Genomic DNA, 16,851 nt, shown 5'->3' with positions numbered 1-16,851 from the left:
TTAAGAGACTTAAGCAAGAGGATCAGGAGTTTAAGGCCAACCTCAGCTACATAGTGAGCTCCAGGCCAACTTGTGCTACAGGACACCTTGTCTCAAAACAACAACTTCATGTGACTTCACAGCAACCTTAATTCTCAACATACAGCGTGCATACTTTCTTTGTTTTTTTATTATTATTTTTATATATTGAGATAGGGTGTCTCTGTGTAATAGTCCTGACTGTCCTGGACTTGCTCTGTACACCAGGCTGGCTTTGAATTCACAGAGATTCACCTGCCTCTGTCTCCTGAGTGCTGGGATTAAAGGTATGTACCACCATCACAAAGAATCCACAAGCATACTTTGTATTGTACATTCTGTCACACCATACAACACCAATAGACACTGTTGGAAACATTGGACTCAGATTCAAGATTATTGAATGTTACTACTTGCAATCTTTTTAGTGTACACAATTTTTTCCTGCTATTGTAGAAACATCATAGTTTAATTATGGAAAACAAAGACAATCAAGAAAGTATACAATTTGTATCATCTTGGCTGTATTCTTCTGAGTTTCAAAAATGGCTATATTTGTGTTGATGAATTGATACCATAGGGGAAACAGGAGAAGAAGATGTACTAGGACATAGGCTTTATAAAGAGAGAAAGGAGGAAATGGGAGGGAGATTTAACTGGGATGGAGAAAAGGATAATACAGAGGGAAATGAAGGAAAGAGAGATAAAGAATACTAAGGATGTTTGAAAATGCCACAAGGAAACATAATTTTATTAGGTTACTTAAAAAAGATATATAACATGTGTGCATGTGTGTATAGTGTGATATTATGCCACATAGGACAATAGTGCTCTTCCCAGGAGCCATAAACTATCTAATAAGTGCCTGAGTATGTGAGGCAAGGAAAATTTATATTTGAGTTGTTGGTGAAGGGGGTCCAAGAGATCACCAAGAACAGTATAGGCTATTGTCGTTACCCTTGTTTGTCTCCCAGAACTTGAAGGTAAGGCCCTGTTTCTGAATATAGTGTCCGCTTGAAACACAGGAGAAAAACTTGGAGAAATCAAGCTAGCTCTGACCTCAAAGTCTCCTCAGTGAGGAGTAGCTCTTATTGGAAGGAAGCTTCCAAGGGAGAAAGTAATCCATAGTCCTCTCTAGATACAAATGCAAGCCTTCAAACCATAACAAGGATCAGCCTGAAAAATTATCTTCAATGTAAAATAGTGGCACTTATATCTTGGGGGTAAGCAACCAGCTATCTAGTTAGACTTAAGAACCACTCAGTACCAGGGACTCATGCCTGGTATTGTAAACCTAGTCAATTGTCCATGGCTGGAGAGGTAATAGAACCGATTGGAGAAACTATGACTATAATTTTCTTAAATCAATATAGCTTCTAACTGTATTCTAAAACAATTTTCGTTATACCTACACATAAATGTACCTCTCTCTCCTCATCAAAGAAGCTTTTTTTTATAGCAGACAGAGACTACTACAGAGAGATCCACAAGTTGTCAAATACAGGTCATAAGTGATCAAGCCCCAGTTGGTAAACCTTCAACACAACCTCTATCTTTAAGGCTCAGAGAACACTGTGGGAGAGGAGGCAGAAAGATTGTAAAAAGTCAGAGGATCAGAACGTCTCGTGAGAGATAGTGTCTTCTAGATATGACAGGTATGTCGCACCTGTGAAATCTCAACAATATGGTTGCCTAAACAAGACCTGCAAAATAACAACAGTTGACATACTGATGGGGATGGGGGAGATTTCACAGAGTCCTACCTGTAGATGAATAGCCCCACAGTCAGTGGCTTCTAATTAAACAGTTAATTCGTTTTTCCCATGGATAAGACCTAGGATAAGTTATTCAATCCCAATTGGTCACCTCTAAAACCTTGTATATATAAGGAACACTATATGTACTCAGTAGTATGTGTGTGTGTGTGTGTGTGCGCACACACGCGTATCAATAATAAAATAATTAAGGAAAAAGAGGTCAGGAATATGAGAGGGAGGAGTTAGAGGGGGAAGGATGTGTGTGGAAATGATAAAAAAAAACCAATATACTCCTTTCAATTTCTAAAATTGCCATAAATATACTTCTGCCACAATTGTCTAACATTCACGATTATAAAACCAAAATACTGGGGCCGGGCGGTGGTGGCGCACGCCTTTAATCCCAGCATTTGGGAGGCAGAGGCAGGCGGATTTCTGAGTTCAAGAGTTCGAGGCTAGCCTGATCTACAGAGTGAGTTCCAGGACAGCCAGGGCTACTCAGAGAAACCCTGTCTCGAAAAACTAAAAATAAATAAATAAATAAATAAATAAATAAATAAATAAAATAAAACCAAAATACTGATCAATTCTAAAAAATATTGAAGATGATCTGTGAGCTACATAATCAAATATGCAGCCAAAGCTTAATTAATTATGTAAATAAACAAAGGGCATTTACCTCATCGGTGTGCAAATTTGCTTCCATCTTTATTAAGTTTGTAAAATTGTATGTTTATCAAAGTATTATCTTATGACTTATTACCCGCAAATGTTTGAATTGTTTATCTATTACCCCATGGTTGTGTAAAAATTTCTCATGTGAAGAGGGGTCACAAGTAGAAAAAGTTTAAGGAGCGCTACTCCAGAGGAGGAACTTGCCTAACTAATCAATGCTGAATGCAGCATAGCACCTTGTAGCATGTGCTACACTATCAATAAGAATTTGGTGACAGCAGTTCATGGACCAAATGGCAAGGACTTAAAACTCAGGGATTAGAAAGACCATGCCTTAATTTCCCCATCTAGTATATTTTCACTTCCAATCCCACAATCCCCCCACTAGAGGCTTCAAGTTGAGGCTGGCTTCCGGGCTTCCTTAGTAGACAAATCACCACTCTAATTTTCTATTTCTTTGTTTGATCCCCAAGAGATAAGGATGGAGTACAGACCCTAAGTTGTACAGTGCAGGATCTCCCCCATCCCCCAGTGCAGTGGTTCCCCGTGTGTCTGGTCAGTAGAGCAGGCAGAGAGTCTCTCACCACAGTAAATGCCAATCAGTACTGGCTTCATTGATTTCCTAATTGGATCTCTCACCTTACTCTTCATCTGGTTCTTTCTTGCTTCGCCCGGCCTTCTCTGCCTTTTCTCCTTTTTTTTACGAGCTGATTTCATTCATACACACACACACACACACACACACACACACACACATTTGTAATCAGATTTGTATGGCTCTGAAATGACAATGTGCCTGGGAAGGTGGGAATGAAGCTTCCCAGAACAGCTAGACATGGTGATACATTTGGGATCTGCAGAAAGGTAGAGGAAAAGAAGGTAATGGCAGTCTAGTGGTCACGAATGGTAATAACCTGAAGCAAAAATGTCAGAGTGGGGACACACAACATATAGGGCACTCTGTAACACATGAGTCATCACAAACTAGATGCCTCCATATCTGCAAATGATTCCTCCCCAAAACTTAAATCCTTGGCTTTCAGGTATTTTACATAAAGTTTAGTAATATTTGCTTAGAACCTACATGCCCCTCACTTCTAGGATACTTACAATGTTAAATACTGTGTAAATAGTTGGGTTTTTTTTTAACTGTTTAGGGAATAATGGCAAAAATAAAAAAAGAATTCTGTATATGCTCAATACAAATACAAATGTAACCACAGTAGGCCTGACTACACACACACACTGCCCACCAGCAACAAAACGACATTTTTTAACTATCCTCGGTTAGTCCAATCCACAATTTGGGGCTCTCGGGTATGGAGGGAAGCCTGAATTTGTTTTTACAGTCCTCCACTCCTTTCCTTGGACACCTAATAATCATTCACGAACCACTAAAATGATAGAGCTAGTGAAAGCTCCAACAGAATTGTCTGGTAAAAACTAATAAATACTTGAGGAGCAAAGAAATTTCTGTGTTTTAGGGCCACATGGGAAAGAAAGACCTTTCTTGTACACCTTTGTTGGCAGTCTCTGAGTCTTCACATTCTTTTTAGATACAATTCTCTCCGTTGTACAATAGTCCGATTTTATGAGAAAATTGGAAGGTTATTAAAAAAGAAAAAAAAAAACACTCAAGGAATGAAAACTACTGTGAACATTTTTGAGTTACAGGGCGCGGGAAGCACGTTTTCCCCAAGCGATTTCCCCTACACAGTGAATTTCAACAGCTGGTTAAGACTTTGTCATAAATGCTTTTACGTTATTGTGCTTTAAAAACATGGCATGTTCTTGCGTTTTATGCTGTAGTGGACTAGTGGATTCTGGTCTTGGGTCTATAGCTGGGAAATTTAGAGCAAGACCTAGATTTCACTCTGGGGGTCTTTGTTTCTCCGTTGTGAGAAGTGAGTAGAACAAAAATTACCAGTTAGATTTTAATGTGACCTGGCTTCCTGGCCAGCACTACCTTTCTAGGGTCTCCGCTCAAACTGTGGGGTCATAGACACTGAGTAAAGAGCACAGAGAGGGTTCTGGAGTTCAATGTAAGGGTTCTATGTAGATCACCTGAAGATCTCCTAGCTAGAGTTGTGAGTTTGCCACCAGCCTAGATGTCCTCTCATAGTTGTGTCCCCTGTTTCGATCCAGGAGACGGTGGGCGTTCCTCTGCCGCCTCCTGTGGCTTCGCCTACTTTGCAGTGGCTAGAGCTTTGAGTAGTCAACAGACCAAAGGCTCAGCCTCCACCCCCAGGTGCGCAGAGGGGAGGACCCCAGGCGTCTAGGGTCTGAGGGCGGGTGAAGAGCGGTGACTGCCCTCTCCAGGAGTCAGTCCTGAGCAGGCTGCGTCTGGGTGCAGCACCGTCCTCCAGGCTCTCCTTTCTCTCAGAGGTGGCCCGGGGGCGGACTGACGTGGCGGCGCCCGTCCAGGCCGCGGTGCAGATTCCCGAAGCTGGGGGAGGTGGCGTGAAGAGGGAGGGTAAGAAGGAGGAGCAGAGGAGCCGAAGAAGGCAGGCAGAGGAGGAGCTGCCAGAGAGAACGGAGGGCGGGCAGAGTTGCTGAACAGGGGTGGAGCTCTAGAGGGAAATGGAGGAGGAGCTGCGAGGGCAACGGAGAGAAGGGAGAGGTGGAGTAAGGGGCGGAGGAGGAGGAGGAAGCCTAGGCCAAGAGCAGAGGTGGAGCCTCGGAGGAAGATGGAATGAGGAGCAGCAAGAAGGGGCGTGGCGAGCCTGGAGGGGGCGGGGCCTTGGGACACCCCGCCCTCCCGACCGGGCTGTGTGGAGCGAAGATGGCCGGACCGGCCTCTGGAGCGGAGGAGCCGCCGACAGAGGTGGCTGTAGCTCCGGCTTGGAGACGGTGACTTCGCGCGTGGCAGCTTCCTGGGCCATCCCAGCGCAGCGGACAGTGCAGCTAGCGGCTCACGAAGCCTGTCGGGCGCCGGTGCGCGGGCGCCCAGCAGAGGATGCGCCGGGTGCGGCGGGCGGCTCCCCGCAGCCGCCCCCGCGCCCCGGGCGCCCGGCCTTAGTGCTGGCGGAGGAGGCGGCGCGCGCGGGGCGGCCGGGCGGCGGCGGGGCCCGAGCCGTCATGCCGTGGTTGAGTGGCGGCCGGCGGCGACGGCGGGGTCAGTCGCGGGAGGCCCAGCTGGAGCCACCGCCTCCTGCTCAGTCCCAGCGGGAGCCGCCAGCGCCCCCCGTCGCCGTCCCGGCACCCTCGGTGCCCTCGGTGCTTCCTCAGCCGCGGGCCCGTGAGAGCTCCGAGCTGCCGCTGCCCGCAGGCTGGGAGGAGGCGCGCGACTACGACGGCCGCGTCTTCTACATCGACCACAACACTCGCCAGACGTCGTGGATTGATCCCCGTGACCGGTAAGTGGGTCATCGGGGACAGAGTAACTGAGCGAAAGTGCCACCACGGAGGATGTGCTGGTGATAAGTCCTGCCTCAGCGTGGAACAGCGAGGAGTGCTCTAGGTGTCCCTGTCCCTGGGTCCCCCGGATCAGGATAGGTGTTGAGATGGGGATCCGGGCGCTTCTATTCTCAGGATTGGAGCTTTTCTGTAGTCCCTCAGTCCTGGTTGTTGTTGTAGCGATTCCAACCTTTGGGCCCAGGGAGAGGATGGAGTACAGGAGGCCCCTAGGTCTAGAAGTATCTGTATCCCTGGTCTTGAGATGAGGATTTGTGCTTCTCCACCGCACATCCCCTACTCCCAGTACTTTGAGTGAGGACGGGAAGCGACCGCTTTAGAGTCTTTAGAAGGATAAACTCCTATCTTCTCCTGGCCCCTTGTCGCGGGGCGGACACTGAATTGATTCCCTCACGTCACCCTCTGTCCAGGGCCTGGGAGCTGGGCCCCTGGAATTTCCTTTCTGGAGTCTGACGGATGGCCCTCTTTTCCTTTTTCTGTGGTGGCCTCGCCCATCTATACCCCGGGCCTTTAGTGGCCCACCACCCCGGCTTTGGCGGGACAGGGATTCCCAGCCCCTGGCAGATGTGAGATGCGCTGTCACCTTGGATCACAAATGTGTGCACCAGTTTTGAGAATGAGAGAATGAGTTCCCTTCCTGGAGGGTTCAGCCTGGTTTTGGTCCAAAACCTGGTGCCAGATGGGCATTAAAAGTATTCCCAACCCTTCTGGAGTTAGGAGAGGCTGTTCCTAAACTTTTTTGGTGCTCTAGTGCCTTTAAAATCAAGTGAGTTAAAATTCTGTTTGAAATAGCCTTGCGTATTGTGTCCAGAATGGGATATGATTAGTCCCATATGCTTTTGGAATAAGTGAAAAACAAGAGTTGAATTTAAGTTTCCTTTTCGTGCATGATATGCACAGGGCACGAAGTTGTCCAGTTCATGTAAATAAATCTGATCAAGTAAAAACAGATTCTTCTAAAAGCACTACCAGATTTCATTTAATTAATGTCATATAATAAAGTTTCTCCTGCTTCCATTGAGTCAACTGCTTTTGGAGAGATGGTGTGTGTGTGTGTGTGTGTGTGTGTGTGTGTGTGTGTGTGTGTGTGTGTGTAAATGGGAATTCTGTTGAAACCCAGCATTTCCACTGGTTATCTGATATCTTGTCCTCTCTAGAGCAAGTTCTCTCCACCCTGTCCTGAATGCCAAAAAGGAAATACTGTAGGCTTCCTAGTGATTTCAAGACTTGAAAAGGCCCGTGTGGTGACATTGTGCCTGCTTCCTCCCACCTACACAGGAAAGGCAGCTTGTATGGCACTGTTGTTTGAAAATAAACTTTTGAGGAGGGAAACTGCTAACTTTTTTGAAGATTTCTATGGGTTTAGATAGGGTAACACAAATCTAAACAATCATGGTTCCTGAACATTCTCTCTAACCTTTGCAGACCTCTGGATACAGACAGAAACCTACGTAAATCCAATCTCAGCTTTATGGGTTCAAAAATTCTTACTTTGAAAATCAGGTGACATATAATTGTAACCAAGCGTGAGAGCGCCATCTGTTTGATGAAACCTTGGATGATGCTGAAATTGGTGGAACAGCTCGAAATGTGATGCTTTTATGCTGTTGTATGTCTATTAAAATCCTGAACAAATTAAAACAGTGTTTAAAGCAGGTCATGGCAGCACATGTCAGTAATCCCTTGGGAGGCTGAGACAGGAAGATCAAGAGTTCGAGGTAAGGGGGCAAGTCTGTGCTGCATTGTAAGACTTTGCCTAGGGGGAAAAAGGTGTTTTGCTTAGGAAAGGCAAAGACCTACTTTATACAGCTAATGTAACAGTTGTAGTTATCCTGCAAAAGAGATTTATAATAAAATGTGTAAATGTAAATATTTCATTTTAATGGTATAGCCAGCAACATAGGTGCATAGGTCCAACAGGAATTGTCTTCTAGAATCTTCATTCACTTCTGTAGATTTTGCTTTCCACAAATCTGCTTTGCTCGTGAATAACATTTTTTTATTTATTTCAGATATAGCTTAGGTTGCAGGTTTTTAAATGGTAAGTGTTGATTGAATGAACAAAAGTGGATATTTTACATTTTTTTGTAAAGTAAAAACACGTGTGTACTTTCTTGAGACATTGTTTTTATAGTGAGTGAAAATTCAGCTGGGGACAGCTTGAACTTCAGCTCCCATAATACCTTGCACGAAATATGTATGGAATGTTCAGCAAGCCACAAACATTTCAGTGGAGCCTGCTGAAGGGTGTGCTAGTCATTCTTCCTCTTTGAAAACACAAGGTTGCCAATTTTTATAGGTGACTAGGAATTCTCTAAGTTGTAATTAACTTTTATTATATGAACAAAACTGCATATCAGAGCACTATGCTTTCTCCATGTATATCTGACAGGTTTTGAAGCTGGTTTCATTCAGAGGACTGGAAAATGGTGGTCAAGAAATGTTTATCATATAGCTTCCAAACAGAGAAATGATAGGAGAGGCAAATAAAATAAAATAAAAGTATAGAAGAGTAAATGAATGTGCTACTTTAGGTGAAAATTGTTGACTTTTGACATTATTTCATATGTAATTATTAAAATCGTTATTAGCATGAAGTATACTGCTGTAAAAAATTAACTTGAGTTCCAGAAGATATAAACAAAATCTCTTCTAGAATGTAAAATAATTCTCTTCAGTGTTATTTTAATAACATTAGATATTTCCAGTTCAGCATATCGGTGAATTATTTGACCTCTAAATTTTAAAGTAGTAATGAAGAGCATGTGGTTGTAAGGAACCATCTTTACAGATATGGCTATACATGTCCTTAAAAAAAAGTCTGTATTTTATTGACAGAACTTTTTAGCTTGACTGTAAACCACCCTTCAGTTTAAATTTATTATTTTTATGCATAGATAACTGTTCATATGATTTCTATAGTTAGCTCAATGTATCCATAAACATTGTTGGGAAAGAATTTTCCCATTTTTTGGGATGATGTTAATTTGAATAAGTCATGTGGGATTTATATTCTACATGTATTATCTTAGTGTACAATAACCACCTGATAGAAAGTTATTTGTATTATATTTCTTATAATACAAATCTTTTAAAATTCATTTTTATCTATCTATCTATCTATCTATCTATCTATCTATCTATCTATCTATTTATTGGGTTTATATCCCGATTGCAGCTGCCCTGATTACAAATCTTATACTTGGAAAATATAGGACAATTTTTTTTGCTTGTTTTTAAAAAGTAATTTAGTACCTTTAACAGCTGTGTGTATATGTGCTTCCTGTATCATTCTCTTGAATTACCTAGTTCAAGGATCCACTTGTTGAAACTGGACATTTTGTTTCTTGTAGCCTAGTGGTGTTATACAGTACTGGGAATGAAGAACAAGTAGTGGGCAAAATCACATTTAAGAGCCACAAGATAGTGGCTAAAGGTGCCTGATGCCAAGCCTGATGACCTTAGCTCCCTGCCCAGGACTCATGTGGTAGGAGAGAACTGACTCCTAAAAGTTGTCCTCTGACCTCTACATGCATACTCTGGCACATTTCCTTCTCCAAATTAAAAATAAATTGCTGTGAAATCATATTTGAGATCAGAGCTGAGTGTAAATAATTGTGGACTGCTATGATTATGTCATGGCATCAGAGTTGAAGGCCATTTGTTCACTACATGGGATTTGACCTGGTACTACATGTAAGAATTCTATGGTATATTAAAAGTTCTCTGAGCAGGCTTTTTCTTCTCCTCCTTCTCTTCCTTCTTCTTTGTACAGGAAAAAAGCACACAAAATATTATATGCCCAAGACATGGAAGTATTTGACTCCAAGCTTTTGCCTTAAGGAGAAAACATTCCTTGGCTCTGGTATTTGCAAAGTTGGAGCCTTCTATAACAGAGCCAGATAACACTGCTACCTTCTTGGAACCACTATTCAGTATTAATTAATAGGAGCTTGACTATATTTACCTCACAGAGTCTATTTCTGGGTTATGTGAACTGTCTAAGTTGAGCTTTCTGATAAACAACTTAATGATTTTTCCGTTTTTCATTCTTTAAGATTATAGATAGTGTTTGTATGAACATGGGAGGAGTTTTTGGCTTTAAAAGCCATCAGGGGTCAGGCCCTGGAAAGAATCTTCCTTTTGTATCCATTTTGATGTCAACTACCACTTTTCAGTTTTTTTCTTTTCTTCCCTTCTCTTTTTTTTTCCTCCAAGAAAAGTAAATGGAAAAGTCATTGATTTCCAAAAATAGCTCTCGGATGTTTAGAAATCTCCAAGTTTCCTTCTCTTTCCTTTCACTCTGATTTGGGAAGTGGAAATAATATGTATCACAATTTCTGGCAGGTTCACTTCAGGAAATTGTGGGTCAAGTGACATGACAGGGTCACCTGGTAAGCCTGAGGTAGGCCTTTTGGCTTCTTGCCTGGGGCCTTCTGCTGATGATCTGCCTTTCCAATAAATTCAATAAAATTAATCTGATAGAATAAAAGTAAAGTTAAATACTATAAAGCTCAGTTGTATCCATTAAATATAATAAAACAAAGAAATATTTATGAAGAGTCTTGACCTTATGCTGGGACTGTACATGGAAATCAGTTTTTGTTGTCGATGTTTTTTTTTTAATAGAAAATAGTATAGTAAACATATTGTTTTTTTAAAAAGGTGATAAAATCGTGCGGTATAACCTGATTAATTCAGTTCCATAGGTGAAAATTACTTCCAAGGAATGGAAGAAAAGTTCTTTTTGTATATATTTTCTTAAGAATTTCATACATGTATATAATGTGTTTTGATCTGCTCTGTCCCTGTTCCTTCCCTTCTAATTCCTCCTTTATTTATCCTCACCACTTTCCCTTCCAACTTCATCTATTCTCTTTTTAAAAACTTACTGAGTCCACTTAGTGCTGCCTCTATGTGCATGGGTATAGGATCACCATCTACTGAGGCATGGGTAGTCTTTCAGGAATATTTATCCCTGAAGAAAATCGCTCAATTGCCAACAGGGATGAGGTGAAACTTCATGCGGTCCTACTTTATCCTTGCCACAATTTTTGGCCTACTTGTTTATGTTCATGGCTTAAGCAGACAGTCACAGCTGCTGTGAGTTCAGGTGTACAATGTCCCTTTGGTCCTGTCATGTCTAGAAGTCTCTTATTCTCTGTACCTTAACCAGTTATAAGTTTCTGTATTAATCGCTATCTTCTACAAAAGCCACTGTCTCTGATGAGGGATGAGAGATTTCTTGATTTATAGGTGCATATAGATAAGAGCTTAAGGTACAGTTTAATGCTATGTCAGTTTAGTATTAGGTTCTCCCCTAGGGGCTATGATCTAGTAAGTCACAGTATTTTTGGTTCAGTTAACACTACTAGAAATTAATTCTATTTTATAGAATGGGCTTTAAATCCAATCAGAAGGTAGTTGGCTACTCCCATAGCATACCAGTGAGCATAGCTTTCAGGGTTTACCGTTGAAGCCAGGAAACTAGTAAGGAGTTATAGGAGGGATTTCAAGGTAAGGGGATTGAACACAGATGGTATGAAGGGAGGAAGGAAAATATGGAACAAGAATGATTAAATGGTGTGGGAGATGGTAAGGCACGTTAAAGGAGGGAGTATGGGGTGGGATAACTTAACACTGAAGACCTTTGAAAACCTATTATTGTAGAAACTTCTTGAAACATTTACATATACACATATAAAAAGAGTTTAAATGGAGTTACCTTATATTGGAGTTGGGGCGGGGAAAGCCTCTTTGGACACCTTAAACTAGTAAACAAAAAATCTAGTGCTAGGTATGGGCCACCTTTTTTTTTTTTTGAGTTGTTGGCCAGTGTGTTTTCAACCATGCCCCACCCAAAAGTCTCAGACTGATGCCACTGCTCTTGGTTATCCTTAAGAACTTCATGATAAGACCTTATTACTGATGTATTTGGGTCACAGGATATGGAGAAATCAAACTGGTACTGACCTCTATTTCCCCTACTGGAGGGAGAAAAGTATTCATCAGTTTCAGTCTGCTAGGAGAGCTCTCTTGAATATAGAGTGGTTTTTATCCTTTTCCATCAGTGTCTTGGGGTAAGATATTCAAGTGCTTATAGAACTGAGTAAGATAAAGAGGTACATGAAAAAAATGCTAGAGATGAAGCGATGCTGAGTGTGTTCCAAACAAGTGAGAGAATGAATTGATATGATTGGCTCCAAGGTTGTATCTAAAGGCCTGAGGACTTGGGCCAGACCATTCCTAGCTGAGATTGCCACAGTCTTGGGGCCAGAAAAGCGAAGAACATCTTGTTCAAACTCCTCTCTTCACACTTGAGAGCCCAGCCAAGTGGTGTGTTTTATCCGTAGTTAGAAGGGCATGGGCTCTCCTGACCCTTGACCCATTGCTTTTTCTAGCATGCAACTTAACCACCCAGTCCACACCCATTTGAAGTATCCTACCTCTGTTCATTCAGTTGCTCATCTGTTCCACAGGGCATGTTGTACAGCTTCTCTTTCTCTTTGGCAAGTTTTCTCCAAGGTTCAGGACTCTAATTGCTACACTCTTTTTCTCAGTAAGACCTCATCATGCAATAAGGTTTCTCTCCACTGAGATTCCATGCCTTTTTTCCCCACTGCTGGGGACAGCTCTTAGGAGCCTGTTAGTGTCAAGCAAGCACCTATAATTGAGTCAAAACCCACCCCCTGGCTCTGTGGAAATGGTAGACAAATGTTAAGTATGTATCATGTGCCAAACATTTGCGTGTATGCTTTCATCAGAAGCCCATCATAGCTGGAGGAGGTGTATATGAACACATGATTAAACTGAGGCCAACGGGAGGCTGACTCAGAGACCTCTTTCCCACACCCAGTGAAGAACAGGATACTTGACTCTCCCCTGAGTTGGCTACATTTTATGCCCTTTGTACTGTGCTGGGCCCACTGGTTATTTTATCTTGCATTCATTGTTGTTTGATGTTGATTCCCCTCTGAGGTATCATGACCCCTTAAAGACAGATATATTAATGTCTTATTCTCTGTTAATAAGTTACCTTCCATGGCAAGATAAACTTTGCAGATACAATTATGTTAAGGGTCCTGTGATAGGGAGATGATCCTGCCTTATCTGGGTGGGCCCAGTATCACTATGGAGCTTACTGGAGGGAGTAGGAAGATGAGGATAAGAGAGAAGTGAAGATATGACAGTGAAAGCATATGGCCATGAACCAAGAAATGCAGATAGCCTTTAGAAACTGGAAAAGATAAATGGAGGATGCTTTCCTGGAACCTGCAGAAAGTACTTCAGCCCCATAGATACCTTGACTTTCTAGGACAACAAAACTGATGCTACTAAACCTGTGAGATATAATTCACTTGTTTTAGTTGAAGCCCTTTGGTTTTTGGTCATTTGTTACAGCATCAGTAGACATACATAACTACCATACTCCCATGTTTTGTGTCTTGGGAAGAATGGAAGTACCTGGTCAGCTTGCTGTTTTTTAAAACAGCTTCTCATTTTTCACATACCAGTGAAGAAGCAGGTGCTATGCATTTTCCACCAGTTCTGCTCTACGACCCACCCTCCTTGTGGCTTGATGGTGGAGTCTTATGTTGAGACTTATATATACTACACCCTGTCCTTTGTGATGGACTGTTCAAATAGGGGTGGTGATCAGGTTGACTATCTGACAGTATTGGAAGATTAGAGACAATTAGAAGCTTTTCTCATGTGATGGTGGGCTTGCACTAGAGAGATCTGGATTCTAGGTAGAAAAGCCAGACAGAGATTTGTTTGTTTGTAGCACAGGATAGTTAGCATTATCCTAGGCCTCTATTTAATAGATCTAGATACTCGAGTTTTGGTGATCAGAAATTTTTTCAGACATTTTCACATGCCTTTGGCAGGACGGCAATATTTCTTTTTTTTACCATGTTTTGATGGCTGACTGCATTTTGATTCCAGCAGATTGATAGCTCCTGTGATACTACATGTAAGCAGGTAAGACCATTGAGGACTTACTTGCTTCCGTATTTGCATTAAGAACAGAAGTTATACTTCAGCGTCTGAAAATCCTTGAACCAGCACTTCAAACGTTGGGAATATATATTAGATGCATATTGCTCTATTATGAGGGTAATCTCAACTGATAGGTATTTATGGTATATCTGTATATACAGTGACACAAAGGAAAATGAATATTTTTACACTTCATTGTGTAGCAATCTGGAACTGAGATGGTTCCCTATGTTAAATGTGTGATTGCATATGTATGTACACTATGTATAGTATCGGCTGCCTACAGTGCTTCGAGACATTGAGTCCCCACTTAAATGCACAGAAAAGCAGTGAGAGGGTTGCTTATGCTGTTGCTCAGGTCTTGAAAAAAATGCAAAACAAGCACACATATCTCAAAAGGCTGCCTATGGGCTGTGGGATTCCCAGTTTTTCAACTGGAAATTTTTCTATTTCTTTAAATGGAAGAGGCTCAGGGAAAGAGTGGGAAGAAGATGAGAGGAATGTTGATGCAGAGAACGAGGAGTGCAGCCAGGCTGTCTGTGCCACCCCCAGATGGCTAGCTGTGCAGTGTTGGTGGGTGGGCCAGACAGGACATCCTGAGCAGCTCCTAAGTATCAGCCTCATTCCTACCAGGTGAGAGAACTCCTACCTGGAACTTGGCTGTGTGTGTAACCTCATGGCTATTTCGACCTTCCGAAACTCTGTGTCTCAGGATATGGAGTTCACTCAATTTTTCTTTTAAAATAATTAGTCTGTTTATTGCTTAGTTTTAAGCATTTGAGATTTAATTCACATACTATAAGATAACCCATTTTAAAGAGGTATAACTTAGTGGCTTTAGTCTATCTATTCATGAAGTTGCCAGCCACTAATTCTTGTTACCCTTCCCCAAAGAAACCATATGTTCATTAACAGCCATTTCCTGTCTCCCCAAAGCCAGTCAACCACTAATCAAATTTCCATGTGTATCATCTCATAAATGTCTTATGAGGTTGTCCCTGGATACTGCTTTATAATACTCCTGTGGATCTTTTTCAAAATGAAAAGTTGGGAAAAGGAAATTGGGGATTGAAGGAACTAAACAAAAATATGTTGTTGTTTTTAATCTCCTTTCTTTTAACTCATTAATATCTTTTTCTTCTTTGTCTACTTAGTACCTGACATATAGTAGCATTCCTCCATAAATGTGGACAACAATTATGCTTATGGGAACAAGTTTACCAATTTGTAATGGTCATTTTACATTTCTGTATTTTATTGAGTTTTTCTCATATGTTCTAGAGTACTTAAAAGCAATTCCTTCTTCTAAGATGTCAGTGCCTCTATTTTGTTAGACTGGCCTCTTTTTATCTTGACTCAGGATGGGATCCATCTTTAGCTCTTGATAAAATCCTAGTTTCTCTTAGATACTAGATCTCAAATTGGGGAGGCTCTTGTTTTCCACAGGACATCTAACAGTATTTGGCTGCTACAACGGGGATGGCATATGTAGGTGGAGGCAAAGGAGAGTGCTAGATAGCCTACAATGCATATGATAGTTCTCATAACAAAAGTGACCTAGCCCTAAATATTGATAGTGCCTGAGAGTGAACTGTGTCAAACATTTAGCATAGAAGTTTACAGTTGGCTGATATAGGATTTCATGACCCAAATCTTTCTAGTTGAGCTGGGATGTGAAGTATGAGGCAGGCATAGTTGAAGAGAAGTCCTTCACCCCCATAAGGTGATGTGGAGCTAAATAATATCCTGTGGAGCTAAGCAGCTGTTCTACTGCCATAGTGTTAGGAAAAAGCTGTTTGTGAAGTTGAAGTTGGAAAAACCGAAAGACTATTTATTCCCTTGCTAGGGTGTATGGATAGATGAATTATGCCTCTGGGTTACCTACACTCAGTACTTTTTCTCATGCAAAATTAGAAATGTCTCCTTAAGTCAGTTAAATTCTGTTTTTTTTTTCAGCCCACCAGCCCACAAAAGTATATTCATTTATATATGTATTTTTTTTCTAAAGTTTTTTTTTAATTTTATATAAGTGCACTGTCGCTTTCTTCAGACACACCAGAAGAGGGCATCAGATCCCATTACAGATTGTCGTGAGCCACCATGTGGTTGTTGGGAATTGAACTCAGGGCCTCTGAAAGAGCAGTCAGTGCTCTTAACCACTGAGCCATCTCTCCAGCTCCTCATTTATATTTTCTACCCAATGTCTCCTGTAGTTTTCTTCATGACCTTTTGTTTGTTTGTTTGCTTAAAGAGAGAGTTTCTCTATGTGGCTGTGGCTTTCCTGGAACTACTTCTATAAACCAGGCTGGGCTTGAAAATCACAGAGATCTGCCTGCCTCTGCCTCCCTAGTGCTGGGATTAAAGCTGTATATAACCACAGCCCCGAATATTCATGACATTTTTACTGGGGCCATAGTCTGTCATGAAGTATATATACTGACACTTCTTTCTCTTATTTTTAAGCATTTTGATTGCTTATGGTACATCTCATGAAATATTATAATTGTAATGCTCCTATGTACAACTATTTTCTTCCCTTCCTTTCTTTCTTTCTTTCTTTCTTTCTTTCTTTCTTTCTTTCTTTCTTTCTTTCTTCTTTTCCTTCTGTTTTTGTTTCATGTTTGCCTTAGAAGGGTAATGTTGTTTTTAAATGTAGGGCCAAAAATACTTTTTTTGTTTATTTGTTTTGACACACTTCTGTTTTGGAATGTTTTAGAGTTATAGAAGAGTTAGAAATTTTGGATAGCTCTCCCATTTTTAACTTCTGATATTATCATAGTAGCTTTAATGAAACTGTGATGTGATTGCCAATCTTGATCCAGATTAATGATAGGCAAACTCTAGATACTTAGATTTCATGTGTTTCTACGTATTTCCCTTTTCTTTGACAGTGATCTCTCTCCCTCTCCCTCTCCCTCTCCCTCTCCCTCTCCCTCTCCCTCTCCCTCTCCCTCTCCCTCTCCCTCTCCCTCTCCCTCTCCCTCCC

The 16,851-nt window shown here is 41.5% G+C and overlaps 1 protein-coding gene across 1 annotated transcript in view; it reads left to right on the top strand.

Moving 5' to 3' along the window:
* The first annotated feature begins 5,698 nt into the window (after positions 1-5,698).
* Positions 5,699-16,851, top strand: part of Wwc3 (WWC family member 3) — a 107,318-nt gene continuing 96,165 nt past the window's right edge. Inside the window, exon 1 of the mRNA XM_028761823.1 lies at positions 5,699-5,806. The gene's annotated coding sequence lies outside the window, so the exon portion shown is untranslated. The remainder of the gene's footprint in view (positions 5,807-16,851) is intronic.

The sequence above is a fragment of the Grammomys surdaster genome, unplaced genomic scaffold, assembly GCF_004785775.1.
Source record: "Grammomys surdaster isolate TR1022 unplaced genomic scaffold, NIH_TR_1.0 131, whole genome shotgun sequence".
Lineage (NCBI taxonomy): Eukaryota > Metazoa > Chordata > Mammalia > Rodentia > Muridae > Grammomys > Grammomys surdaster.
Note: the sequence above shows the minus strand (reverse complement) of the source record. Positions and strands in the feature narration are given on the sequence as shown.